Genomic DNA, 16,572 nt, shown 5'->3' on the forward strand with positions numbered 1-16,572 from the left:
CACAACACCCAGTCATCGCGAGGCAGAGACAATCCCTGACCCCGCCGGGAATCGAACCCGGGCGTGGGAAGCGAGAACGCTACCTCACGACCATGTCAGCTAGTAGATAATGTTCTTGAGGCGAAGCGCGAATCACCTTTCTCGAAGGAGTTTCACAGGTAATATTGTCGATCTCTTTCCACTTTCTAGGTGAATGAGGTAACAATTCCACATCATTTTCCAGAATGAGATTTTCACTCTGCAGCGGAGTGTGCGCTGATATGAAACTTCCTGGCAGATTAAAACTGTGTGCCCGACCGAGACTCGAACTCCGGACCTTTGCCTTTCGCGGGCAAGTGCTCTACCAACTGAGCTACCGAAGCACGACTCACGACCGGTACTCGCAGCCTTACTTCTGCCAGTACCTCGTCTCCTACCTTCCAAACTTTACAGAAGCTCTCCTGCGAACCTTGCAGAACTAGCACTCCTGAAAGAAAGGATATTGCGGAGACATGGCTTAGCCACAGCCTGGGGGATGTTTCCAGAATGAGATTTTCATTCTGCAGCGGTAGCTCAGATGGTAGAGCACTTGCCCGCGAAAGGCAAAGGTCCCGAGTTCGAGTCTCGGTCGGGCACACAGTTTTAATCTGCCAGGAAGTTTCAATTCCACATCAGTTAGGAACTGTGATGTTTCGAGAAAATAACCCGCACATGGAACGAAGAAAGGTAAAAAAAGTCTTAATGAGTTTGTTTTTTGGTGAAGGACTTTTATCTTTGGAGGAATTTGATTCTTACGTTAATAGTCAATAAAATACTTCTTGGTCTGTGACCGCATTGTCAACGATTAAAGCTTACGACCTTTCTACTACTACTGCAAGTGATCTTCCTCATGTTGTTCGTTTCGCTGACTGCTGAATGAGGAAAGTTTGGATCTTATATACCAGCGGAAGAGACAGTTATCCAACTCTATAGGCCACTGCGGACGAGAAGAAGGTGTGTCAGTGTCCTTTATTGATGTCCTCATTATCCCAGAAAAATTTTGTTGACTGGGACAATAGTATCGGAAGTCTTCGCTTGCATTCTCCGTTAATGTTAAGTAACACTCTTGCCTTAATAAATTTGAAATCCCTGTTAGTATAAAAATCCTACACAGCGGATCATTAAACCTGCAACACTACGAAGGAGGCGTACAGATGGAAATCGTTTCATACAGGGGTTGGACGAAAGTACGGAAACACCGCGATAAATGCATGCTTGAGAAAAATATGGCGATGCTAACCAAGCCTGCAGGTTGCACACTTGTATTTGACCACGAACGCCACCTTTGCAATGTCCTCAATACGCTGCAAGTGTCGGCCGTGGTCAGAACAGTGTTCTGTGTAGTTGTGAGTGCATCATGTAAGAACCAACTGACGTTATTTTATCCATTATGATTAGAGAACACTGTTTTCGTAAATTACCAGCCACAAACTTTTTAGACATGCACTGTTACAAATATCCGGCTTGAGTCCATCGCCAGACGGTATTGTTCATTTCTTTGGATTTTTTACATTTGTGTACTGTCCGCAGCTCGTGGTCGTGCGGTAGCGTTCTCGCTTCCCACGCCCGGGGTCCCGGGTTCGATTCCCGGCGTGGTCAGGGATTTTCTCTGCCTCGTGATGACTGGGTGTTGTTTGATGTCCTTAGGTTAGTTAGGTTTAAGTAGTTCTAAGTTCTAGGGGACTGATGACCATAGATGTTAAGTCCCATAGTGCTCAGAGCCATTTGAACCATTTGTGTACTAAAATATAACAGTTTTTTGATTACATACTTTACACAAGAATTTGCATTATATATATAAGCTTAGCACATTGTATTTACGTCATGAAAAACTCTACTTTACATACTGTAAGGGAGAGGTTTGATTCTTTATTTCCGCCCACGCTGATCCATGAGCTAAACTAAATACAGTATGGTGCACATATTTGTTTACATAGTTTGCTCATTAGATGTGTCAAAGAACATGATATCAGCTCAGAAATAAAATGATAACAACTTCAAAAGTCACTGCAAAATTGAATGTTTGGCACCCTATCGGTGCCAAAACAACGCGAAGGGAGCACCAAAGCAGGGAATTTAAGTGCGAGCTGGAATTTCAGATCCACTAATCACTGATGCAAATGCACGTAACAGAAAAATGTGGCTCCAAAGTCACAGAACCTGAATTGCGGGGCAATGGAAGAAAGTAGCTTGTTCGGATATGCCTTGTTTCACTCTGTTTGCAACTTCTGGCCGAGTTTACGTCTCAAGAATGAAACACGACGGGATTCAGCAAAGATCTGGGCAGCCATATCGTGGTATTCCACGGGTCGCATTGTTACTCTGCGCTGTCACATTACCTTTTGAGATTACGTAACCATTCTGGCTGATCAGGCCCATACCATGGTTCAGTGTTTGTTCTCCAATGGTGATGCTGTGTTCCAATACGACACAGCCTCTGTTCACACAGGTCGCGCCATGCAGGACTGGTTTTGTGAGCTCGAGGGTGGGTTGTCACATCTCCCCTGCCACCACAGTCGCCAGATCTCGTTATTATTGATCCTTTGTGTTCCACTTTGGAGAGAAAGGTGCGTGATTGGTGTCCACCTCCATCATCGTTGCCTGAACATGCCAGTATTTTGCAGGAGGACCGAGAGGACAGGAACCTATTTTGAATGCCAACGGTTTTGCTACACAGTATTAGACACGGTAATGTGTTGCGTTTTCGTTGTTTCCACATTTTTACTTGTTTCCTGTATGTCACCTAATGCTTTTAGCTTGCTGGGTAGTATTTTGTGGTCAAGAGTGTCGAAGGCCGTGGAGGAATCTAAGATGGTTCGATGGTTAAAAATGGTTCAAATGGCTCTGAGCACTATGGGACTTAACATCTGAGGTCATCAGTCCCCTAGAACTTAGAACTATTTAAACCTAACTAACCTAAGGACTTCATACACATTCATGCCCGAGGCAGGATTCGAACCTGCGACGTAGAGGTGGCGGTTCCAGACTGAAGCGTCTAGAACCGCTCGGCCACACTGGCCGGCGTTCGGTGGTTACTCTGAACTGCTACTGACGTAAGTTTTCCTTTAATTTTGTGATATTTCGTGTTCTTTGGCAAATATGGAGGTCAGTTCTTATCATATAGGGCAATAATACAATATATTCCTATAATTAAATACAAACATTCTGGCAAATAATGGATTACAACTTCAACTGGTTAGTCTGTTCCCTAGGTTTAAAGAAACTGGATTTGCAGTACACTAGACTGCAGCTGTAGGTTGATTAAAATTAAGAAATAAGTTTATTTTACTTGTGTACATTCCGTTAACGTCATTCAATAAAGTTAGAGACTCATTTTATGGGAAGGAATTACTCTGTTAACTGTTTAATAAAACATTTACTCGTTGGGGTCTTTTGTCGTTAGCAGTATTTCTCTTTCCTATAAAAATAATGCAAAAATTGATTATAATTCTAGGGCCAGAAATAATGTGTCGGTATGTTGTGAACAACGATTGGTAATTTCGCTCTCCCACTCGTCACCGCAGAAATAAATAAATAAATGTCGTTTGACTAGGGCCTCTCGTCGGGTAGACCGTTCGCCGGGTGCAAGTCTTTCAATTTGACGCCACTTCGGCGACTTGCGCGTCGATGGGGATGGAATGATGATGATTAGGACAGCACAACACCCAGTCCCTGAGCGGAGAAAATCTCCGACCCAGCCGGGAATCGAATCCGGGCCCTGAGAATTGAGGTTCTGTCACGCTGACCACTTTTTTTTTTTTTTTGTTCGGTAATGTTCGTTGCGTTTGGTTTGGGCGGACGTCATATGATAGCCGTTAAAGTTGATCGTTGATTCCTTTACTCAAATTTTTTTTATTATTATGAGGGCAGTTCAATAAGTAATGCAACACATTTTTTTTCTCGGCCAATTTTGGTTGAAAAAACCGGAAATTTCTTGTGGAATATTTTCTAACATTCCCGCTTCGTCTAGTATAGTTTCAATGACTTCCGACAGGTGGCAGCGCTGTACGGAGCTGTTAAAATGGCGTCTGTAACGGATGTGCGTTGCAAACAACGGGCAGTGATCGAGTTTCTTTTGGCGGAAAACCAGGGCATCTCAGATATTCATAGGCGCTTGCAGAATGTCTACGGTGATCTGGCAGTGGACAAAAGCACGGTGAGTCGTTGCGCAAAGCGTGTGTCATCATCGCCGCAAGGTCAAGCAAGACTGTATGATCTCCCGCGTGCGGGCCGGCCGTGCGCAGCTGTGACTCCTGCAATGGCGGAGCGTGCGAACACACTCGTTCGAGATGATCGACGGATCACCATCAAACAACTCAGTGCTCAACTTGACATCTCTGTTGGTAGTGCTGTCACAATTGTTCACCAGTTGGGATATTCAAAGGTTTGTTCCCGCTGGGTCCCTCGTTGTATAACCGAACACCATAAAGAGCGAAGGAGAACCATCTGTGCGGAATTGCTTGCTCGTCATGTGGCTGAGGGTGACAATTTCTTGTCAAAGATTGTTACAGGCGATGAAACATGGGTTCATCACTTCGAACCTGAAACAAAACGGCAATCAATGGAGTGGCGCCACACCCACTCCCCTACCAAGAAAAAGTTTAAAGCCATACCCTCAGCCGGTAAAGTCATGGTTACAGTCTTCTGGGACGCTGAAGGGGTTATTCTGTTCGATGTCCTTCCCCACGGTCAAACGATCAACTCTGAAGTGTATTGTGCTACTCTTCAGAAATTGAAGAAACGACTTCAGCGTGTTCGTAGGCACAAAAATCTGAACGAACTTCTCCTTCTTCATGAAAACGCAAGACCTCACACAAGTCTTCGCACCCGAGAGGAGCTCACAAAACTTCAGTGGACTGTTCTTCCTCAAGCACCCTACAGCCCCGATCTCGCGCCGTCGGATTTCCATATGTTTGGCCCAATGAAGGACGCAATCCGTGGGAGGCACTACGCGGATGATGAAGAAGTTATTGATGCAGTACGACGTTGGCTCCGACATCGACCAGTGGAGTGGTACCGTGCAGGCATACAGGCCCTCATTTCAAGGTGGCGTAAGGCCGTAGCATTGAATGGAGATTACGTTGAAAAATAGTGTTGTGTAGCTAAAAGATTGGGGAATAACCTGGTGTATTTCAATGCTGAATAAAACAACCCCTGTTTCAGAAAAAAAATGTGTTGCATTACTTATTGAACTGCCCTCGTATTACAGAGGGCCAGCGCCTCTCTGGCCGAACACGCTGAGCTACCGTGCCGGCTACCACTCAGCTACCGGAGGCGGGCGCCGCAGATATTGTCCAAGTATACTGAAAATGGTGTCAGTAGTCTGCGTTTAAAATTCTTTCACACTATTTCACTGACCGGTGTCCTGGAAGAAATTTTTCTTGAAGGAACTGAAAAAGTCAAGCGGTATTTTATTGTCCACATCTGTAGGAACACTGTCCGACACACATGGACGAGATCCCTCGATAGGTAACCCACCACTGTTGACGGTGTCACTCAACTGGCAGGTGGCCTGCGACGTAACCAGTTCTCAAAGTCTGTATTTTATCGGAGAGGATAGGCGTGATGCTAATCAGACTTTGAGCCAATGTCCGACATTAAATTCCAAACCTCCTCACAGTATCTCATGGAGTGAGGACACGTGACGCTGCTGATGGCGTTCAAACCGTCAGATGGTGACGAATCTCAATGGCCTTGGTGCAGCTCTGGAGAATTAGGCTACCTACCGACACCGGAGTTTTGTTTCTCGAGTCTCTTTTTCTGTCATTACCAATATTAACACAACACTAGAATTCCACATGGACTCAAAACACAAACTTACCACACAACTATCGCACATGATGAAAAATGAGTGTAATTTTCTGTGGAGAAAGAGAACCATTCCAGTTGGACTGCCAAACACACCCGCAGAGCTATACCATAGGTCTCTTTTCAACATCAGATGCAGAGATGTAAAGCTGTTATTGAGAGTGTCGACGTGTAACAACACACAACTTCAGTATGAAGTAAAAAAGGCTGACAGGAAATTATTTTCCTGTCCTCGAACAAGCATCGGTCCGTACAAAAGTGGCAAGAGTAACTGAGCGAAACTCCCCTTATGTCAAAAGGAAAACATGCCAATAACATAAAAAAACTAGTAATTGATGAAGTATGATGCATTAGAGATCAATTATCATGAAAGTGATATTTTAAGTAAACAAGAAAAGGGAATATTTAGGATGTTTTGGAATGTGTTTCCTGCGGTTTTCAAAATAATTTAAAGAATTGGGAGGATTACTCGAGGAGACTGTTAGCCTTCCACATTAGAATGAAATGTTGGAATTTATTTTCATATTATTACTATAATTTAGACTTTCTTCGATAAAGATGTCACAGGAAAAAGAAAAGAAGATACAGATAGATTCCTCAGACGCCTTCTTTCCAAAAGTTTTGCAAAATAATGGAAGACGTGTTTAGAGAAGTCTTCATCATTTGCTATCTCCTTGTATAGACATAGACAGGCGAACCTTTTTCACTATGACTCTGAAACTCTGAGAGTAGAATAGGCTCATCATCCGTTTAATTCAGAAAACGTGATGGAGTCGATCACATATTTAGGTACTAGTGTCACAATAAGATAGAGAGGAGCTCAGATGCAGTTTAGATCATCCACATTTACGTTTTCAATGCTTTCGCCAAATGATTTCAGACCAATTTCCACATGATACTTTCAACAGTTTTCCGGTTTTTGTTTGTCCATTATTACCCTTTTACGTTAGTGACATGTGAAGGACAAGTTGGGATTAGGACGTGTATGACAATAACAAAATGGTTCAAATGGGTCTGAGCACTATGGGACTTAACATCTATGGTAATCAGTCCCCTAGAACTTAGAACTACTTAAACCTAACTAACCTAAGGACATCACACAACACCCAGTCATGACGAGGCAGAGAAAATCCCTGACCCCGCCGGGAATCGAACCCGGGAACCGCGGCGTGGGAAGCGAGAACGCTACCGCACGACCACGAGCTGCGGACTGACAATAACAATTCAGCCAGACTCTTAAAACGTAAAAATGGCAAGCCATCAATTTATACAGTTATCTTTGATGAAGTGTCGTTTGGCGAAGTTGACCATGAGATTCAGTATTTCCCAGACTATGTAAAACCTTCATCAGAGGCGTGGTCTATGGACGGTTTTACAGTGATGTGATGTTTAGTCAGGAATTACGGCACATAATTCTGGAAATATTTTTGCAGCCACTCGCAAGTATGATGTAGGGTAAAGTAGATTCTACACAGCGTTAGTTGGCTTGGTTATTATTCCGGTAACTCTAATCCTGGTCCTATGAAAAGGCTATTCACAAAATATTTTCATCTAATATTGTTTAACATTATTGTTTTCTAATTGCTTCATGGGACGTAAGAGTGTTTTCCTACAGATCCTAGCAGCATTAGAATAGTTTTAGAGCACAGGGCTGCTTTTTATAGTCAGAAGAGAAACCTTCACCCTCCCTCGTTGGGGCGGAGACCTCGGGCTAACCCACGTCTGCGAACGTACGATGGCGATCTATGTCAGCATGAGGGTCAATATACACTCCTGGAAATTGAAATAAGAACACCGTGAATTCATTGTCCCAGGAAGGGGAAACTTTATTGACACATTCCTGGGGTCAGATACATCACATGACCACACTGACAGAACCACAGGCACATAGACACTGGCAACAGAGCATGCACAATGTCGGCACTAGTACAGTGTATATCCACCTTTCGCAGCAATGCAGGCTGCTATTCTCCCATGGAGACGATCGTAGAGATGCTGGATGTAGTCCTGTGGAACGGCTTGCCCTGCCATTTCCACCTGGCGCCTCAGTTGGACCAGCGTTCGTGCTGGACGTGCAGACCGCGTGAGGCGACGCTTCATCCAGTCCCAAACATGCTCAATGGGGGACAGATCCGGAGATCTTGCTGGCCAGGGTAGTTGACTTACACCTTCTAGAGCACGTTGGGTGGCACGGGATACATGCGGACGTGCATTGTCCTGTTGGAACAGCAAGTTCCCTTGCCGGTCTAGGAATGGTAGAACGATGGGTTCGATGACGGTTTGGATGTACCGTGCACTATTCAGTGTCCCCTCGACGATCACCAGTGGTGTACGGCCAGTGTAGGAGATCGCTCCCCACACCATGATGCCGGGTGTTGGCCCTGTGTGCCTCGGTCGTATGCAGTCCTGATTGTGGCGCTCACCTGCACGGCGCAAAACACGCATACGACCATCATTGGCAGCAAGGCAGAAGCGACTCTCATCGCTGAAGACGACACGTCTCCATTCGTCCCTCCATTCACGCCTGTCGCGACACCACTGGAGGCGGGCTGCACGATGTTGGGGCGTGAGCGGAAGACGGCCTAACGGTGTGCGGGACCGTAGCCCAGCTTCATGGAGACGGTTGCGAATGGTCCTCGCCGATACCCCAGGAGCAACAGTGTCCCTAATTTGCTGGGAAGTGGCGATGCGGTCCCCTACGGCACTGCGTAGGATCCTACGGTCTTGGCGTGCATCCGTGCGTCGCTGCGGTCCGGTCCCAGGTCGACGGGCACGTGCACCTTCCGCCGACCACTGGCGACAACATCGATGTACTGTGGAGACCTCACGCCCCACGTGTCGAGCAATTCGGCGGTACGTCCACCCGGCCTCCCGCATGCCCACTATACGCCCTCGCTCAAAGTTCGTCAACTGCACATACGGTTCACGTCCACGCTGTCGCGGCATGCTACCAGTGTTAAAGACTGCGATGGAGCTCCGTATGCCACGGCAAACTGGCTGACACTGACGGCGGCGGTGCACAAATGCTGCGCAGCTAGCGCCATTCGACGGCCAACACCGCGGTTCCAGGTGTGTCCGCTGTGCCGTGCGTGTGATCATTGCTTGTACAGCCCTCTCGCAGTGTCCGGAGCAAGTATGGTGGGTCTGACACACCGGTGTCAATGTGTTCTTTTTTCCATTTCCAGGAATGTATGATCGCGGCTGTGGCTCAGGTCTTATTGTCGATAGACCACATACTAATTTTTTTCGTGAAATACTACCAACTACCAGGACGGCAACGGCACGCGATATATGTCGCGTATTGATCTGAGGACTGGCTGAGTAATGCCTTAGAGAGGCGACAACAGACACTGACATGGGCAGCGGTCCGGCTTAACAGTACACCACGTATACCTTGATACAGAGATGTGCGCGTTGTGGTATGAGGTTATAAATGGGAAATACTGACACGTTCCAGGTTACATACAGTTCACGTGACAGATACGCAATTTGTCCACAGTGCAATTTTATAGACACAGATGAATGATGCGGCAGTCTGGTGTTTGCGCCAAAAAAATGATCGCCTTCCGCCTTCGGTTGGTGCTGCAAGCGATTGAACCACGAATTCTGCTTCTCCCGGGTACGAACTACTTTCCCCGATCTAAGGCCAACTCAGTAACTTGAATTTGGGTCTGACAGTATGTAACATTTTACGAGGGGGCGGTAAGAATGTGCTGTACTTTTGGGCCTTGCTACATCGATTTTGCAAAACCCGAGATCTCGAAAATATTACGCTAGTTTTTTAGGGAGTGCCTTGCTAGATCACCCACCCAGTTGGGTAATTACTACATATGATGATTCCGAGCAAGAAAGGACCAGGACAGTGGAGAGGATCCACCGGCTCAAGGGAAGACGTGCCCGGCTGCAAAACGAGGTTCAGCGGGATCGGTGAGGACCTCGTACACGAAGAGGAATTCAGTTCTTTATTGTGCTGAAAGAAGCAGTTTATGTCTATTATTTGTTACACCAATTACTTAATACCACTTGTTATCACCTTCTATTTCCTCAAAATAAAATAAAATAAGGTGGTTAAGACAACAGTTCTGGAGATGTGGAGTATCCAGATTTGAGTCCCGACCAGTCACAAATTTTCACATGTTGCGGTTGCATTAAATGCATGCAGTTGAGAGCTGAAAATTTCTCTTGCAGCGTATTTTAGTGCAAGAGAAAATAAATTTAAAATTAATGGGACGATCAGTATGGTGCAATGCACTTATTATATTTTACTAGGATACACTGCATGACGACAAATTGAAAACTTGAAAAGCTACTGGAGGAAGACCTGTTTAACAATAAGCCTAGTAATAAGTGGGAAGTAAAGAAAAATTAGAATTTGCAGGTAACGTATGTCAATATAAACAAATTCGTCAGCTGCGTTAGCAGTATAATATGTTATAAATCCTGTTACAATGTGGGTAAAGTGTAGACAAAGACAATTAATCTACAGTGTTCTATAGAAAGAAGAGGAAATGATGAATGTGGAACAACAACAAGGAGCTTGTGTTCGGAAGTGTCCGCTAGTAATTTGTAAGTCCAAGCAACAATGAATGAAAATTAGTGAAGAGTAATGAAAACCCGAGAGGAAGAGACAAAAATATATGAAAACTAAACTAACGTTGTGGAAACGGGTGATCTCGCCGTGCATTTAATGTTCAAGATTAACATCGAATGAGATGGAGCTTGAGGGCCAATCGACATGTCAGAATGGTACAGTGGACGGGGTCGTCATCTGCTGTGAAATATTTTTTCCTGCGGGCACATCTTCAAGCAGTGCGAAAGAGTCATTTCTGTGAGACTAAGGAAAAGCCAGGTTTTGTGCTTGTAGCTTGACACTGTGTAACTCTTCTGGTGAAACATGTGTGGAAGACTTGCATAATGCGTTGAATGAAATTCACGGTATGCACTGCACACGAAATACGAGGTTAATGATAACCAAACCTAATGTGGCATTAGCCGCAGGCAAGACATTGCAACCAGACGAGGGGCATGCAAGCCCCTAACCTACGACATTCCGGAGCTGGGATCTAAAATAGTGCTGGCATAGCATTCTGTACCGTGCCGGTGTGCCAGAATGGTGGACTAGGTTACCTCATGCCGTGGCACAACACTGCACATCCGCGGATACCTAGGTGACGAACACAACCAGCCAGACGAAAAAATTCTCTCCTCTCAGCCATTGGCAGCAGTCGTTCTTGGATCTCCGAATTCCGCTGCGCCTTGACAGTCACCAAGGCACTCTTGGTCCAGCATGTGGTATCACCGAGAAGCGTCATCAGCTAGGCGAAGCCAATGGTCTACAAGCCGCCAGCTAGAGTTAATGCTTCCGAGTCTCGACCTGATACCACCGCGATAGGAGGACTCTCCCTAGGTGTCATCACCCGAAACTCGTTGAGTTGAATCCACGCCATGGCTGGCCACAAGGGGCTGTCTACCGTATTTGCGAGTCCGCCTGTACGCTTTTGGGCTGCCTAACTGACTCGAGCTAAAGCATACTATCAGCTGTGTTATGCGGGGGAGGCACGACGCTGCCTCGGCATCCACACCCGCCACTCGACTCCTGGATGCAGTCATCGACCTTCTGTATAGAAATAGCACTTAATGTAGACTGTTAGCGAATTAGTATTCTTGACATTACGTTCACTTTAGTGCTCAAACATTTAAGTTTTTTACGTCGATGTTCGATCGGCTAACAAATCTATGTTGCTCTAAAGATGTGACTGAGAAGGAAATTGACTTGACTGTTCAGATGGGAGTGGCTAATGGGTTCACTGAGGCGGCAATCAGGAGGATTGGAAGAAAAAATTTCAATAGAGTAGAAAAGAAAATAGTTGTTAACAAGGAGGCGGAAAAATATTTCTCGTTGTCATAATATGGGTCCATGTCAAACAGGGTAGCAGATGTCTTCCGCACATGTATTATTGCATTATTTTTTTCCGTTTCCTGTCATTTCTTAGTTGCTTCAAAATTCATGGAGGTGTGTTCTGTCTATGCAACTAAATGAAAAGCAGTTCTGTTTCTTGCTACATGCTTTTTGCTTCTTTTATTTATGAATCATCTTCAGTGGTCTGTAATACATGTTTTTGAGCACATAATACATTTTTCATGTAGTAGTTACACTTTGTCACAATGTTACATTTTGTCGTGTTTTGTCTTATTATCCGGATTAGAAACAACTTCCGTAGCAGAAATTTCTTGAGGTTAAATTATTGTTTGGTGTTAATTACGATTTTCAGTATGTATGATCCTGGAGATGTGTTCATTAGGTCCCTGTGCTGCAGCTGGCCAAGTTCCGGCGTTTTTTCACACAAATTTATTACAATAAATTTATTACAATACATCACTTATACTTTTCATTTTGTAATCAACATGTTTGTGTTTACAGTGTGTAGTGTTGCCAACTGCCGCTGTATGTTCATCTTTCGTCATTTGTTTGTGTTGTGTATGTGATTTGATATTTTTAATTTGTTTTGTGTGTGTATTTTGTTATGTGTTGTTGTGTCGTTCCTTGTAAGTTGTAAACACACAACGACAGTTGGCAACACTACACACTGTAAAAATATTAATCACAAACTGAAAAGTGCAATTGACGCGTTGCAATAAATGTGGGCGAAAAAACGCCGGAAATCGGCCAGCTGGAACAAGGAGGCCGAATTAACACATCGTAGGACCACACACATGGACTAACAACACTGTGAATCGTAACACCAAACGATAACTTAACGTCACAAAATTTATGCTACAAATTGTATCTAATCTGAAAAACAAGAGAACACAAACCAAAGTCCTGTTTCCCATAGAAGACGAATAAACAAAATTTATTTGCGGTTTGTATTATTCCTATTGTACCATATCTCTTGGCTATGATCGAAAGCAGTCTTTGCTGCATGGCTTCTTGCTATGATTCCAGCTTATTTGGTAGAATTTATGGTTAACAAAATTATACTAAAGCGCCAAAGAAACTGTTAAAGGCGTGCATGTTCAAATACAGAGGGATGAAAACGGGCAGAATACGGCGCCGCGCTCGGCAACGCCTTCATAAGGAAACAAGTGTCTGGCGCAGTTGTTAGATCGGTTACTGCTGCTACAATTGCAGGTTATCAAGATTTAAATGAGTTTCAATGTCGTGTTATAGTCGGCACACCAACGACGGGACACAGCATCTCCGCGGTAGCAATGAGGTGGGGATTTTTACTTACGACCATTTCACGAGTGTACCGTGAATGTCAGGAATCCGGTAAGACATCAAATCTCCGACATCGCTGCGGCCGGAAAAAGATCCAGCAAGAACGAGACCAACGACGACTGAAGAGAATTCGTTCATTGTGACAGAAGTGCAACACTTCCGCAAATTGCTGCAGATTTCAATGCTGGATCATCAACAAGTGTCAGCGTGCGAACCATTCAACGGAACCGACGGCCCTCTAGTGTACCCTTGATGACTGCACGACACAAAACTTTACTCCTCGCCTGTGCCCGTCGACATCATTGGACTGTTGATGACTGGAAACATGTTGCCTGTCTGATTTCAGATTGTATCGAGCGGATGGACGTGTACGGGTATGGAGACAACTTCATGAATCCTGCATGTCAGCAGGGGACTGTTCAAGCTGGTGGAGGCTCTTTAATGGTGTGGGGCGTGTGCAGATGGAGTGATATGGGACCCCCGATAAGACTCTGACTGGTAACATAAACATCCTGGCTGATCACCTGCATCCATTCATGTCCATTGTGCGTTCTGACGGGCAATTCCAGCAGAACAATGCGACACCCCAAACGTCCAGGAGCGGCTCCAGGAACACTCTTCTGAGCTTAAACACTTCCGCTGGCACCAAACTTCCCAGATACGAACATTATTGAGCATTTCTGGGATGCCTTGCAACGTACTGTTAGGAAGAGATCTTCACTCCCTCGTAGTCTTAGGGATTCATGGATAGCCCTGCAGCATTCATGGCGTCAGTTCGCTCCAGAACTACTTCAGATATTAGTCGAGTCCATGCCACGTCGTGTTGCTGCACATGTACGTGCTCGCGGGAGCTCTACACGACATTAGGCAGGTGTGCCAGTTTCTTTGGCTCTTCAGTGGATAAGCCTAAGACTGTGTCTGTGGTACGTTCATCCCTCTCAAGAGCAAGAAGTACCACTTTCGTGAATTCTAGGCATCGCTATTCTGGCTACAGACCAAATCATCTAATGTGGTACCAAGGGGTGTGGAGTCAGTACACGAGTCAGACACCGCTGTCCCGTATGTTGTCGGGATGGCGGATTCGGTGATGCCGCTACTCAGGCAAGCAGCTCCTCAATTGGTGTAACAAAGTTAAGTGCACACCGTTTCAGGCCTCGCACGGAGCAAAAATCCATGGCAGTACCGGAAATCGAAGCATTAAAGATTCATTTTTTATCACGGAGCGTCAGCAGCCCCATGATAGAATGGCTCCACGGAGGCGGACCTTCTGATTCTGTATATCCACCGCTTGAGAACCTGAACTATGATGCACCGAAACTATTGCATTTATTCAGCCAATTGATTAATCTGTTGTTCATAGGTGACAGACCTGTAGTTTTCCATGTCTTCTTCGTTACAGTTATCTCGCTCGCTCATACATGGCTCGAGGCTCCAGTTCAGTGCAGGTCAGTGGACGAGAACTCCTCGAGCGGAACGGCATTCGCGAACAACAGCACCCTTGTACTGCGGCGCCGCGCCGTCGTGATCCGGAATTCTTCACAATTAACACTTTAATTAGGGCGACGTCCGGCCGTAGCGGTCGCCCCCACCGGTGCTTTCTAAGCGGCGCGGCTCGCAGGCTCTAATGGGGGCCTTTCTCCTCTAATAAAGGGCCAGCCGCCTGCCGCTCGAGCAGGGCGCCCATTCCGCAGAACACCTGTGGGCAGTCGCAGGCCCGGGCCTGCGCAAAAATTCCAGGACGCTGGTTGGACTACGCTTCCTGGCCGGATGGCAGAAAGATGGCAGCGTCCGACGACTCTGCTCCGTGATCCACCGGCCACACCGTCTCGACGCTTTCGGGGTTGCCCGAGTTTTGCCGCTTCAACACAACTTATGGCTTTTGCACCAAGATATTGTACGTGCTCACACTTTATTGCTGTTCATGAATTTTTGGCTAAAAGCCACACTCCAGTGATGCTACAGCGTCCTTATTCACCAGATGCGACCTAGTGTAACTTTTCCTGTTTCCAAAAATAAGCATACTTTTAGGTAAAGTTAACAGTGTCTCCCTGAAAGAGCTAAGTGCCCAAAGCTCGAGTTTCAGAAGGCTTTCGATGTGACATCAATGTATAATATCTAATGGGGACTACTTTGAAGGAGGAAACATTAATCTAGACGAATATATAAAATTATTTCCAAAAAATGAAAAGTCCCGTTACATTTTGAGTACACCTCGTATTCCGCCGAGCGAGGTGGCGCATAAGTTATGGCAAACAATTCCTCTTAATGAAGAGTGGGTCTCGGGGCCCCAGCCGGCCCTCCAACTAACCCATGTTACACTGAAGCACCAAAGAGACTAGTATAGGCATGCGTATTCAAATACAGAGATTTGTAAGCAGGCAGAATACTCGCTACGCTGGGCAACGCCTATATAAGGCAACAACTGTCTGGCGCAGTTGTTAGATCGGTTACTGCTTGGGCAATGGCAGGTTACCAAGTGAGTTTGAACGTGTTGTTTTAGTCGGCACACGAGCGATGAGACACAGCATCTCCGAGGTGCGATGGAGTGGGGATTTTCCCGTACGACCATTTCACGAGCGTACCGTGAATATCAGGAATCCGGTAAAACATCCTTCAAGAACGGGATCAAAGACGACTGAAGACAATCGTTCAACGTGACAAAAGTGCAACCCTTCCGCAGATTGCTGCAGATTTCAGTGCTGGGTCATCAACAGGTGTCAGCGTGCGAACCATTCAACGAAACATCATCAATATGGGCTTCGGAGCTGAAGGCTCACTCGTGTACCCTTGATGACTGCACGACATAAAGCTTTGCGCTTCGCCTGGACTCGTCAACAACGACATTGTACTGTTGATGACTGGAAACATGTTGCCTGGTCTTCGTTACCATATTACGATGAGTCGTTTCTTCATAGTGCCTCGGAAACGACGACATGGACGTTCAGAATTCTCCAACCACCGCTGCAGTGTCGCGAACGTAGACTTAGTAAACGTGCACTATTATTTTTTCGTTTCACCGGATTTAAAAGACGGATACGACTACTTATTTTTTAGATGGTCCGCAAGTGTAATGTAGAGAAACGAAGTGAATTGTTTTTACTGAAAACACCGTCATCGCTGGTCCTCAGAATGTACATTGACGGGGATAAACTATACGCGTAGTGCCATTTCCAAAGGATACATACCGAAAGTCAATTCGAAGATTCAAATCAGCAGTGCATAAGTGCTCCACAAATGTGTTTCTTTCGGCTGAGGATAGGCGAATTTCGAATGATATGATTCAGCACATTTCAGGTAAGTCGACGAATGCCTAGTCAAAAGCGGTTGACTGAAGTACGTAACAGTGGACGAACTCTGCTAGCAGTTCGGCATAGTACGTCCAATGATTAGAAGGAAAGCAGCAGTACACAGGCAGAAAGGGTGAAGTTGTCTACTGTAAATAAGAATCGCTCCATGGTTCACAACCCGCCAATCGGCCACTGAATCAGCTTCTTCAGTACCTCTGCAGACTTCAATGAACAAAA

The sequence above is a fragment of the Schistocerca nitens genome, chromosome 2, assembly GCF_023898315.1.
Source record: "Schistocerca nitens isolate TAMUIC-IGC-003100 chromosome 2, iqSchNite1.1, whole genome shotgun sequence".
NCBI lineage: Eukaryota > Metazoa > Arthropoda > Insecta > Orthoptera > Acrididae > Schistocerca > Schistocerca nitens.